Source organism: Heptranchias perlo, chromosome 43 (assembly GCF_035084215.1).
Source record: "Heptranchias perlo isolate sHepPer1 chromosome 43, sHepPer1.hap1, whole genome shotgun sequence".
Classification (NCBI taxonomy): Eukaryota; Metazoa; Chordata; class Chondrichthyes; order Hexanchiformes; family Hexanchidae; genus Heptranchias; species Heptranchias perlo.
The window spans coordinates 8,379,820-8,393,052 of record NC_090367.1 but is presented as its reverse complement, the minus strand read 5'-3'; the positions used below and the strand labels follow the sequence as shown (position 1 = coordinate 8,393,052).

General features: G+C 55.0%; 1 protein-coding gene across 1 annotated transcript in view; it reads left to right on the top strand.

Moving 5' to 3' along the window:
- Positions 1–13,233, top strand: part of stx5a (syntaxin 5A) — a 63,386-nt gene that overhangs the window by 44,481 nt on the left and 5,672 nt on the right. The gene's annotated exons all lie outside the window — the stretch shown is intronic.

Here is a 13,233-nt window from a genome sequence, read left to right as displayed (position 1 = left end):
CCTTTACTGATCCTGATACGGGACGATCGAGACTCACACCCTGTCCTTTACTGATGCTGATACGGGACGGTCGAGTGTCACACCCTGTCCTTTACTGATCGGGATACAGGACGGTCGAGTGTCACACCCTGTCCTTTCCTGATCCTGATACGGGACGGTCGAGTGTCACACCTTGTCCTTTACTGATCGGGATACGGGACGGTCGAGGGTCACAACCTGTCCTTTACTGATCGGGATACGGGACGGTCGAGTGTCACACCCTGTCCTTTACTGATCGGGATACGGGACGATCGAGTGTCACACCCTGTCCTTCACTGATCCTGATACGGGACGGTCGAGTGTCACACCCTGTCCTTTACTCATCCTGATACGGGACGGTCGAGTGTCACACCCTGTCCTTTACTCATCCTGATACGGGACGATCGAGTGTCACACCCTGTCCTTTACTGATCCTGATACGGGACGGTCGAGTGTCACACCCTGTCCTTTACTGATCCTGATACGGGACGGTCGAGTGTCACACCCTGTCCTTTACTGATCCTGATACGGGACGATCGAGTGTCACACCCTGTCCTTCACTGATCCTGATACGGGACGGTCGAGTGTCACACCCTGTCCTTTACTGATCCTGATACGGGACGATCGAGACTCACACCCTGTCCTTTACTGATCCTGATACGGGACGATCGAGTGTCACACCCTGTCCTTTACTGATCCTGATACGGGACGGTCGAGTGTCACACCCTGTCCTTTACTGATCGGGATACGGGACGATCGAGTGTCACACCCTGTCCTTTACTGATCCTGATACGGGATGATTGGGTGTCACACCCTGTCCTTTACTGATCCTGATACGGGACGGTCGAGTGTCACACCCTGTCCTTTACTGATCCTGATACGGGACGGTCGAGTGTCACACCCTGTCCTTTGCTGATCCTGATACGGGACGGTCGAGTGTCACACCCTGTCCTTTGCTGATCCTGATACGGGACGGTCGAGTGTCACACCCTGTCCTTTACTGATCCTGATACGGGACGATCGAGACTCACACCCTGTCCTTTACTGATGCTGATACGGGACGGTCGAGTGTCACACCCTGTCCTTTACTGATCGGGATACAGGACGGTCAAGTGTCACACCCTGTCCTTTCCTGATCCTGATACGGGACGGTCGAGTGTCACACCTTGTCCTTTACTGATAGGGATACGGGACGGTCGAGGGTCACAACCTGTCCTTTACTGATCGGGATACGGGACGGTCGAGTGTCACACCCTGTCCTTTACTGATCCTGATACGGGACGGTCGAGTGTCACACCCTGTCCTTTACTGATCGGGATACGGGACGATCGAGTGTCACACCCTGTCCTTCACTGATCGGGATACGGGACGATCGAGTGTCACACCCTGTCCTTCACTGATCCTGATACGGGACGGTCGAGTGTCACACCCTGTCCTTTACTGATCCTGATACGGGACGGTCGAGTGTCACACCCTGTCCTTTACTGATCCTGATACGGGACGATCGAGTGTCACACCCTGTCCTTTACTGATCCTGATACGGGACGGTCGAGTGTCACACCCTGTCCTTTACTGATCCTGATACGGGACGATCGAGTGTCACACCCTGTCCTTTACTGATCCTGATACGGGACGGTCGAGTGTCACACCCTGTCCTTTGCTGATCCTGATACGGGACGGTCGAGTGTCACACCCTGTCCTTTGCTGATCCTGATACGGGACGGTCGAGTGTCACACCCTGTCCTTTGCTGATCCTGATACGGGACGGTCGAGTGTCACACCCTGTCCTTTACTGATCCTGATACGGGACGATCGAGACTCACACCCTGTCCTTTACTGATGCTGATACGGGACGGTCGAGTGTCACACCCTGTCCTTTACTGATCGGGATACAGGACGGTCGAGTGTCACACCCTGTCCTTTCCTGATCCTGATACGGGACGGTCGAGTGTCACACCTTGTCCTTTACTGATCGGGATACGGGACGGTCGAGGGTCACAACCTGTCCTTTACTGATCGGGATACGGGACGGTCGAGTGTCACACCTTGTCCTTTACTGATCGGGATACGGGACGGTCGAGGGTCACAACCTGTCCTTTACTGATCGGGATACGGGACGGTCGAGTGTCACACCCTGTCCTTTACTGATCGGGATACGGGACGATCGAGTGTCACACCCTGTCCTTCACTGATCGGGATACGGGACGATCGAGTGTCACACCCTGTCCTTCACTGATCCTGATACGGGACGGTCGAGTGTCACACCTTGTCCTTTACTGATCGGGATACGGGACGGTCGAGGGTCACAACCTGTCCGTTACTGATCCTGATACGGGACGATCGAGTGTCACACCCTGTCCTTTACTGATCCTGATACGGGACGATCGAGTGTCACACCCTGTCCTTCACTGATCGGGATACGGGACGATCGAGTGTCACACCCTGTCCTTCACTGATGCTGATACGGGACGGTCGAGTGTCACACCCTGTCCTTTACTGATCCTGATACGGGACGGTCGAGTGTCACACCCTGTCCTTTACTGATCCTGATACGGGACGGTAGAGTGTCACACCTTGTCCTTTACTGATCGGGATACGGGACGGTCGAGGGTCACAACCTGTCCGTTACTGATCCTGATACGGGACGGTCGAGTGTCACACCCTGTCCTTTACTGATCCTGATACGGGACGGTCGAGTGTCACACCCTGTCCTTTACTGATCGGGACAGGGGACGATCGAGTGTCACACCCTGTCCTTTACTGATCGGGATACGGGACGGTCGAGGGTCACACCCTGTCCTTCACTGATCCTGATACGGGACGATCGAGTGTCACACCCTGTCCTTTACTGATCGGGATACGGGACGGTCGAGGGTCACACCCTGTCCTTTACTGATCCTGATACGGGACGATCGAGTGTCACACCCTGTCCTTTACTGATCCTGATACGGGACGATCGAGTGTCACACCCTGTCCCTTACTGATCCTGATACGGGACGGTCGAGTGTCACACCCTGTCCTTTACTGATCGGGATACGGGACGGTCGAGTGTCACACCCTGTCCTTTCCTGATCCTGATACGGGACGGTCGAGTGTCACACCTTGTCCTTTCCTGATCGGGATACGGGACGGTCGAGGGTCACACCCTGTCCTTTACTGATCCTGATACGGGACGATCGAGTGTCACACCCTGTTCTTTACTGATCCTGATACGGGACGGTCGAGTGTCACACCCTGTCCTTTACTGATCGGGATACGGGACGATCGAGTGTCACACCCTGTCCTTTACTGATCCTGATACGGGATGATTGGGTGTCACACCCTGTCCTTTACTGATCCTGATACGGGACGGTCGAGTGTCACACCCTGTCCTTTACTGATCCTGATACGGGACGGTCGAGTGTCACACCCTGTCCTTTGCTGATCCTGATACGGGACGGTCGAGTGTCACACCCTGTCCTTTGCTGATCCTGATACGGGACGGTCGAGTGTCACACCCTGTCCTTTACTGATCCTGATACGGGACGATCGAGACTCACACCCTGTCCTTTACTGATGCTGATACGGGACGGTCGAGTGTCACACCCTGTCCTTTACTGATCGGGATACAGGACGGTCGAGTGTCACACCCTGTCCTTTCCTGATCCTGATACGGGACGGTCGAGTGTCACACCTTGTCCTTTACTGATCGGGATACGGGACGGTCGAGGGTCACAACCTGTCCTTTACTGATCGGGATACGGGACGGTCGAGTGTCACACCCTGTCCTTTACTGATCCTGATACGGGACGGTCGAGTGTCACACCCTGTCCTTTACTGATCGGGATACGGGACGATCGAGTGTCACACCCTGTCCTTCACTGATCGGGATACGGGACGATCGAGTGTCACACCCTGTCCTTCACTGATCCTGATACGGGACGGTCGAGTGTCACACCCTGTCCTTTACTCATCCTGATACGGGACGGTCGAATGTCACACCCTGTCCTTTACTCATCCTGATACGGGACGATCGAGTGTCACACCCTGTCCTTTACTGATCCTGATACGGGACGGTCGAGTGTCACACCCTGTCCTTTACTGATCCTGATACGGGACGGTCGAGTGTCACACCCTGTCCTTTACTGATCCTGATACGGGACGATCGAGTGTCACACCCTGTCCTTCACTGATCCTGATACGGGACGGTCGAGTGTCACACCCTGTCCTTTACTGATCCTGATACGGGACGATCGAGACTCACACCCTGTCCTTTACTGATCCTGATACGGGACGATCGAGTGTCACACCCTGTCCTTTACTGATCCTGATACGGGACGGTCGAGTGTCACACCCTGTCCTTTACTGATCGGGATACGGGACGATCGAGTGTCACACCCTGTCCTTTACTGATCCTGATACGGGATGATTGGGTGTCACACCCTGTCCTTTACTGATCCTGATACGGGACGGTCGAGTGTCACACCCTGTCCTTTACTGATCCTGATACGGGACGGTCGAGTGTCACACCCTGTCCTTTGCTGATCCTGATACGGGACGGTCGAGTGTCACACCCTGTCCTTTGCTGATCCTGATACGGGACGGTCGAGTGTCACACCCTGTCCTTTACTGATCCTGATACGGGACGATCGAGACTCACACCCTGTCCTTTACTGATGCTGATACGGGACGGTCGAGTGTCACACCCTGTCCTTTACTGATCGGGATACAGGACGGTCAAGTGTCACACCCTGTCCTTTCCTGATCCTGATACGGGACGGTCGAGTGTCACACCTTGTCCTTTACTGATAGGGATACGGGACGGTCGAGGGTCACAACCTGTCCTTTACCGATCGGGATACGGGACGGTCGAGTGTCACACCCTGTCCTTTACTGATCCTGATACGGGACGGTCGAGTGTCACACCCTGTCCTTTACTGATCGGGATACGGGACGATCGAGTGTCACACCCTGTCCTTCACTGATCGGGATACGGGACGATCGAGTGTCACACCCTGTCCTTCACTGATCCTGATACGGGACGGTCGAGTGTCACACCCTGTCCTTTACTGATCCTGATACGGGACGGTCGAGTGTCACACCCTGTCCTTTACTGATCCTGATACGGGACGATCGAGTGTCACACCCTGTCCTTTACTGATCCTGATACGGGACGGTCGAGTGTCACACCCTGTCCTTTACTGATCCTGATACGGGACGATCGAGTGTCACACCCTGTCCTTTACTGATCCTGATACGGGACGGTCGAGTGTCACACCCTGTCCTTTGCTGATCCTGATACGGGACGGTCGAGTGTCACACCCTGTCCTTTGCTGATCCTGATACGGGACGGTCGAGTGTCACACCCTGTCCTTTGCTGATCCTGATACGGGACGGTCGAGTGTCACACCCTGTCCTTTACTGATCCTGATACGGGACGATCGAGACTCACACCCTGTCCTTTACTGATGCTGATACGGGACGGTCGAGTGTCACACCCTGTCCTTTACTGATCGGGATACAGGACGGTCGAGTGTCACACCCTGTCCTTTCCTGATCCTGATACGGGACGGTCGAGTGTCACACCTTGTCCTTTACTGATCGGGATACGGGACGGTCGAGGGTCACAACCTGTCCTTTACTGATCGGGATACGGGACGGTCGAGTGTCACACCTTGTCCTTTACTGATCGGGATACGGGACGGTCGAGGGTCACAACCTGTCCTTTACTGATCGGGATACGGGACGGTCGAGTGTCACACCCTGTCCTTTACTGATCGGGATACGGGACGATCGAGTGTCACACCCTGTCCTTCACTGATCGGGATACGGGACGATCGAGTGTCACACCCTGTCCTTCACTGATCCTGATACGGGACGGTCGAGTGTCACACCTTGTCCTTTACTGATCGGGATACGGGACGGTCGAGGGTCACAACCTGTCCGTTACTGATCCTGATACGGGACGGTCGAGTGTCACACCCTGTCCTTTACTGATCCTGATACGGGACGGTCGAGTGTCACACCCTGTCCTTTACTGATCGGGACAGGGGACGATCGAGTGTCACACCCTGTCCTTTACTGATCGGGATACGGGACGGTCGAGGGTCACACCCTGTCCTTCACTGATCCTGATACGGGACGATCGAGTGTCACACCCTGTCCTTTACTGATCGGGATACGGGACGGTCGAGGGTCACACCCTGTCCTTTACTGATCCTGATACGGGACGATCGAGTGTCACACCCTGTCCTTTACTGATCCTGATACGGGACGATCGAGTGTCACACCCTGTCCTTCACTGATCGGGATACAGGACGATCGAGTGTCACACCCTGTCCTTCACTGATGCTGATCCGGGACGGTAGAGTGTCACACCTTGTCCTTTACTGATCGGGATACGGGACGGTCGAGGGTCACAACCTGTCCGTTACTGATCCTGATACGGGACGGTCGAGTGTCACACCCTGTCCTTTACTGATCGGGACAGGGGACGATCGAGTGTCACCCCCTGTCCTTTACTGATCCTGATACGGGACGGTCGAGTGTCACACCCTGTCCTTTACTGATCCTGATACGGGACGATCGAGTGTCACACCCTGTCCTTCACTGATCCTGATACGGGACGGTCGAGTGTCACACCCTGTCCTTTGCTGATCCTGATACGGGACGATCGAGACTCACACCCTGTCCTTTACTGATCCTGATACGGGACGATCGAGTGTCACACCCTGTCCTTTACTGATCCTGATATGGGACGGTCGAGTGTCACACCCTGTCCTTTACTGATCGGGATACGGTACGATCGAGTGTCACACCCTGTCCTTTACTGATCCTGATACGGGACGGTCGAGTGTCACACCCTGTCCTTTACTGATCGGGATACGGGACGGTCGAGGGTCACACCCTGTCCTTTACTGATCCTGATACGGGACGGTCGAGTGTCACACCCTGTCCTTTACTGATCGGGATACGGGACGATCGAGTGTCACACCCTGTCCTTTACTGATCCTGATACGGGACGATCGAGTGTCACACCCTGTCCTTTACTGATCCTGATACGGGACGATCGAGTGTCACACCCTGTCCTTCACTGATCCTGATACGGGACGGTCGAGTGTCACACCCTGTCCTTTACTGATCGGGACAGGGGACGGTCGAGTGTCACACCCTGTCCTTTACTGATCGGGACAGGGGACGATCGATTGTCACACCCTGTCCTTTACTGATCCTGATACGGGACGATCGAGTGTCACACCCTGTCCTTTACTGATCGGGATACGGGACGGTCGAGGGTCACACCCTGTCCTTTACTGATTGGGATACGGGACGGTCGAGGGTCACACCCTGTCCTTTACTGATCCTGATACGGGACGATCGAGTGTCACACCCTGTCCTTTCCTGATCCTGATACGGGACGGTCGAGTGTCGCACCTTGTCCTTTACTGATCGGGATACGGGACGGTCGAGGGTCACAACCTGTCCTTTACTGATCGGGATACGGGACGGTCGAGTGTCACACCCTGTCCTTTACTGATCCTGATACGGGACGGTCGAGTGTCACACCCTGTCCTTTACTGATCGGGATACGGGACGATCGAGTGTCACACCCTGTCCTTTACTGATCGGGATACGGGACGATCGAGTGTCACACCCTGTCCTTCACTGATCCTGATACGGGACGGTCGAGTGTCACACCCTGTCCTTTACTGATCCTGATACGGGACGGTCGAGTGTCACACCCTGTCCTTTACTCATCCTGATACGGGACGATCGAGTGTCACACCCTGTCCTTTACTGATCCTGATACGGGACGGTCGAGTGTCACACCCTGTCCTTTACTGATCCTGATACGGGACGATCGAGTGTCACACCCTGTCCTTTACTGATCCTGATACGGGACGGTCGAGTGTCACACCCTGTCCTTTACTGATCCTGATACGGGACGATCGAGACTCACACCCTGTCCTTTACTGATCCTGATACGGGACGATCGAGTGTCACACCCTGTCCTTTACTGATCGGGATACGGGACGATCGAGTGTCACACCCTGTCCTTTACTGATCGGGATACGGGACGATCGAGTGTCACACCCTGTCCTTTACTGATCCTGATACGGGACGGTCGAGTGTCACACCCTGTCCTTTACTCATCCTGATACGGGACGATCGAGTGTCACACCCTGTCCTTTACTGATCCTGATACGGGACGATCGAGTGTCACACCCTGTCCTTTACTGATCCTGATACGGGACGGTCGAGTGTCACACCTTGTCCTTTACTGATAGGGATACGGGACGGTCGAGGGTCACACCCTGTCCTTTACTGATCCTGATACGGGACGATCGAGTGTCACACCCTGTCCTTTACTGATCCTGATACGGGACGATCGAGTGTCACACCCTGTCCTTCACTGATCGGGATACAGGACGATCGAGTGTCACACCCTGTCCTTCACTGATGCTGATCCGGGACGGTAGAGTGTCACACCTTGTCCTTTACTGATCGGGATACGGGACGGTCGAGGGTCACAACCTGTCCGTTACTGATCCTGATACGGGACGGTCGAGTGTCACACCCTGTCCTTTACTGATCCTGATACGGGACGGTCGAGTGTCACACCCTGTCCTTTACTGATCGGGACAGGGGACGATCGAGTGTCACACCCTGTCCTTTACTGATCCTGATACGGGACGATCGAGTGTCACCCCCTGTCCTTTACTGATCCTGATACGGGACGGTCGAGTGTCACACCCTGTCCTTTACTGATCCTGATACGGGACGATCGAGTGTCACACCCTGTCCTTCACTGATCCTGATACGGGACGGTCGAGTGTCACACCCTGTCCTTTGCTGATCCTGATACGGGACGATCGAGACTCACACCCTGTCCTTTACTGATCCTGATACGGGACGATCGAGTGTCACACCCTGTCCTTTACTGATCCTGATATGGGACGGTCGAGTGTCACACCCTGTCCTTTACTGATCGGGATACGGTACGATCGAGTGTCACACCCTGTCCTTTACTGATCCTGATACGGGACGGTCGAGTGTCACACCCTGTCCTTTACTGATCGGGATACGGGACGGTCGAGGGTCACACCCTGTCCTTTACTGATCCTGATACGGGACGGTCGAGTGTCACACCCTGTCCTTTCCTGATCCTGATACGGGACGGTCGAGTGTCGCACCTTGTCCTTTACTGATCGGGATACGGGACGGTCGAGGGTCACAACCTGTCCTTTACTGATCGGGATACGGGACGGTCGAGTGTCACACCCTGTCCTTTACTGATCCTGATACGGGACGATCGAGTGTCACACCCTGTCCTTTACTGATCCTGATACGGGACGGTCGAGTGTCACACCCTGTCCTTTACTGATCGGGATACGGGACGATCGAGTGTCACACCCTGTCCTTTACTGATCGGGATACGGGACGATCGAGTGTCACACCCTGTCCTTCACTGATCCTGATACGGGACGGTCGAGTGTCACACCCTGTCCTTTACTGATCCTGATACGGGACGGTCGAGTGTCACACCCTGTCCTTTACTCATCCTGAAACGGGACGATCGAGTGTCACACCCTGTCCTTTACTGATCCTGATACGGGACGGTCGAGTGTCACACCCTGTCCTTTACTGATCCTGATACGGGACGATCGAGTGTCACACCCTGTCCTTTACTGATCCTGATACGGGACGGTCGAGTGTCACACCCTGTCCTTTACTGATCCTGATACGGGACGATCGAGACTCACACCCTGTCCTTTACTGATCCTGATACGGGACGATCGAGTGTCACACCCTGTCCTTTACTGATCGGGATACGGGACGATCGAGTGTCACACCCTGTCCTTTACTGATCGGGATACGGGACGATCGAGTGTCACACCCTGTCCTTCACTGATCCTGATACGGGACGGTCGAGTGTCACACCCTGTCCTTCACTGATCCTGATACGGGACGGTCGAGTGTCACACCCTGTCCTTTTCTCATCCTGATACGGGACGATCGAGTGTCACACCCTGTCCTTTACTGATCGGGACAGGGGACGGTCGAGTGTCACACCCTGTCCTTTACTGATCGGGACAGGGGACGATCGATTGTCACACCCTGTCCTTTACTGATCCTGATACGGGACGATCGAGTGTCACACCCTGTCCTTTACTGATCGGGATACGGGATGGTCGAGGGTCACACCCTGTCCTTTACTGATCGGGATACGGGACGGTCGAGTGTCACACCCTGTCCTTTACTGATCCTGATACGGGACGATCGAGTGTCACACCCTGTCCATTACTGATCCTGATACGGGACGATCGAGTGTCACACCCTGTCCTTTACTGATCGGGATACGGGACGGTCGAGTGTCACACCCTGTCCTTTACTGATCCTGATACGGGACGATCGAGTGTCACACCCTGTCCTTTACTGATCCTGATACGGGACGGTCGAGTGTCACACCCTGTCCTTTCCTGATCCTGATACGGGACGGTCGAGTGTCACACCTTGTCCTTTACTGATTGGGATACGGGACGGTCGAGTGTCACACCCTGTCCTTTACTGATCCTGATACGGGACGATCGAGTGTCACACCCTGTCCTTCACTGATCGGGATACGGGACGATCGAGTGTCACACCCTGTCCTTTACTGATCGGGATACGGGACGGTCGAGTGTCACACCCTGTCCTTTACTGATCGGGACAGGGGACGATCGAGTGTCACACCCTGTCCTTTACTGATCCTGATACGGGACGGTCGAGTGTCACACCTTGTCCTTTACTGATTGGGTTACGGGACGGTCGACGGTCACACCCTGTCCTTTACTGATCCTGATACGGGACGATCGAGTGTCACACCCTGTCCTTTACTGATCCTGATACGGGACGATCGAGTGTCACACCCTGTCCTTTACTGATCCTGATGCGGGACGGTCGAGTGTCACACCCTGTTCTTTACTGATCCTGATACGGGACGGTCGAGTGTCACACCCTGTCCTTTCCTGATCCTGATCCGGGACGATCGGGTGTCACACCCTGTCCTTTACTGATCCTGATACAGGACGGTCGAGTGTCACACCCTGTCCTTTACTGATCCTGATACGGGACGATCGGGTGTCACACCCTGTCCTTTACTGATCCTGATACAGGACGGTCGAGTGTCACACCCTGTCCTTTACTGATCCTGATACGGGACGGTCGAGTGTCACACCCTGTCCTTTACTGATCCTGATACGGTACGATCGGGTGTCACACCCTGTCCTTTACTGATCCTGATACGGGACGGTCGAGTGTCACACCCTGTCCTTTACTGATCCTGATACGGGACGGTCGAGTGTCACACCCTGTCCTTTACCGATCGGGATACGGGACGGTCGAGGGTCACACCCTGTCCTTTACTGATCGGGATACGGGACGGTCGAGGGTCACACCCTGTCCTTTACTGATCCTGATACGGGACGATCGAGTGTCACACCCTGTCCTTTACTGATCCTGATACGGGACGGTCGAGTGTCACACCCTGTCCTTTCCTGATCCTGATACGGGACGGTCGAGTGTCACACCTTGTCCTTTACTGATTGGGATACGGGACGGTCGAGTGTCACACCCTGTCCTTTACTGATCCTGATACGGGACGATCGAGTGTCACACCCTGTCCTTTGCTGATCCTGATACGGGACGATCGAGTGTCACACCCTGTCCTTTACTGATCGGGTTACGGGACGGTCGAGTGTCACACCCTGTTCTTTACTGATCCTGATACGGGACGGTCGAGTGTCACACCCTGTCCTTTACTGATGCGGGATACGGGACGATCGAGTGTCACACCCTGTCCTTTACTGATCCTGATACGGGACGATCGGGTGTCACACCCTGTCCTTTACTGATCCTGATACGGGACGGTCGAGTGTCACACCCTGTCCTTCACTGATCCTGATACGGGACGGTCGAGTGTCACACCCTGTCCTTTACTGATCCTGATACGGGACGGTCGAGTGTCACACCCTGTCCTTTACTGATCGGGATACGGGACGATCGAGTGTCACACCCTGTCCTTTACTGATCCTGATACGGGACGATCGAGTGTCACACCCTGTCCTTTACTGATCCTGATACGGGACGATCGAGTGTCACACCCTGTCCTTTACTGATCCTGATACGGGACGGTCGAGTGTCACACCCTGTCCTTTACTGATCGGGACAGGGGACGGTCGAGTGTCACACCCTGTCCTTTACTGATCGGGATACGGGACGGTCGAGGGTCACACCCTGTCCTTTACTGATCCTGATACGGGACGATCGAGTGTCACACCCTGTCCTTTACTGATCCTGATACGGGACGATCGAGTGTCACACCCTGTCCTTTACTGATCGGGATACGGGACGATCGAGTGTCACACCCTGTCCTTTACTGATCGGGTTACGGGACGGCCGAGGGTCACACCCTGTCCTTTACTGATCCTGATACGGGACGGTCGAGTGTCACACCCTGTCCTTTACTGATCCTGATACGGGACGGTCGAGTGTCACACCCTGTCCTTTACTGATCGGGATACGGTACGATCGAGTGTCACACCCTGTCCTTTACTGATCCTGATACGGGACGATCGAGTGTCACACCCTCTCTTTTACTGATCCGGATACGGTCTGTCCAAATGCTGTCAGACAAATTTAAATGGCAATTACTGCCGGATTAACCGAATCCTTTGGGACTCCCTGGCAGATCAGACTGTGGCGATGTTCTGCGCGGCGTAATTCTAACCCACACAGGCTCCCAACTCTGATCCCCAGTCTGCTCTGAGCTGGCCAATCTCCGCACAGGCGGCAGCCCAGCACCCCCCCCCCCCGAATCAAGGAGGGAACGATTCAGTCGCCTGCAGTGAAGCCCAGGCACGGAGCCTTCAGGTAAAACAGGTTGGTGTGAATATGCAGGGCGAAGTTGCAATTCACAGCTGGCCTGCTCCCCAGAGGTGTCTCAGCCCCATTCTGTCCTCGCCTGGTGTACCTACATGCAGCTACCGGGCGGGGTGGGGTGGGGGGCGGTGGTCACTGGATTGGGAATCGGAGCCAGAGCTCACTAGGGCCTATTGTAAAGGCACAGTTCGTCGTCTTTGCTGATCTGACTCAGGAGAGGGTGGGGATTCTCCCCGGGGCTCACCTGGGCACGAGGCCGGGTTGTGAGTTCACTCCCTCGGCCTCCCAATGATCCCACACCACCCCTTCTCCACC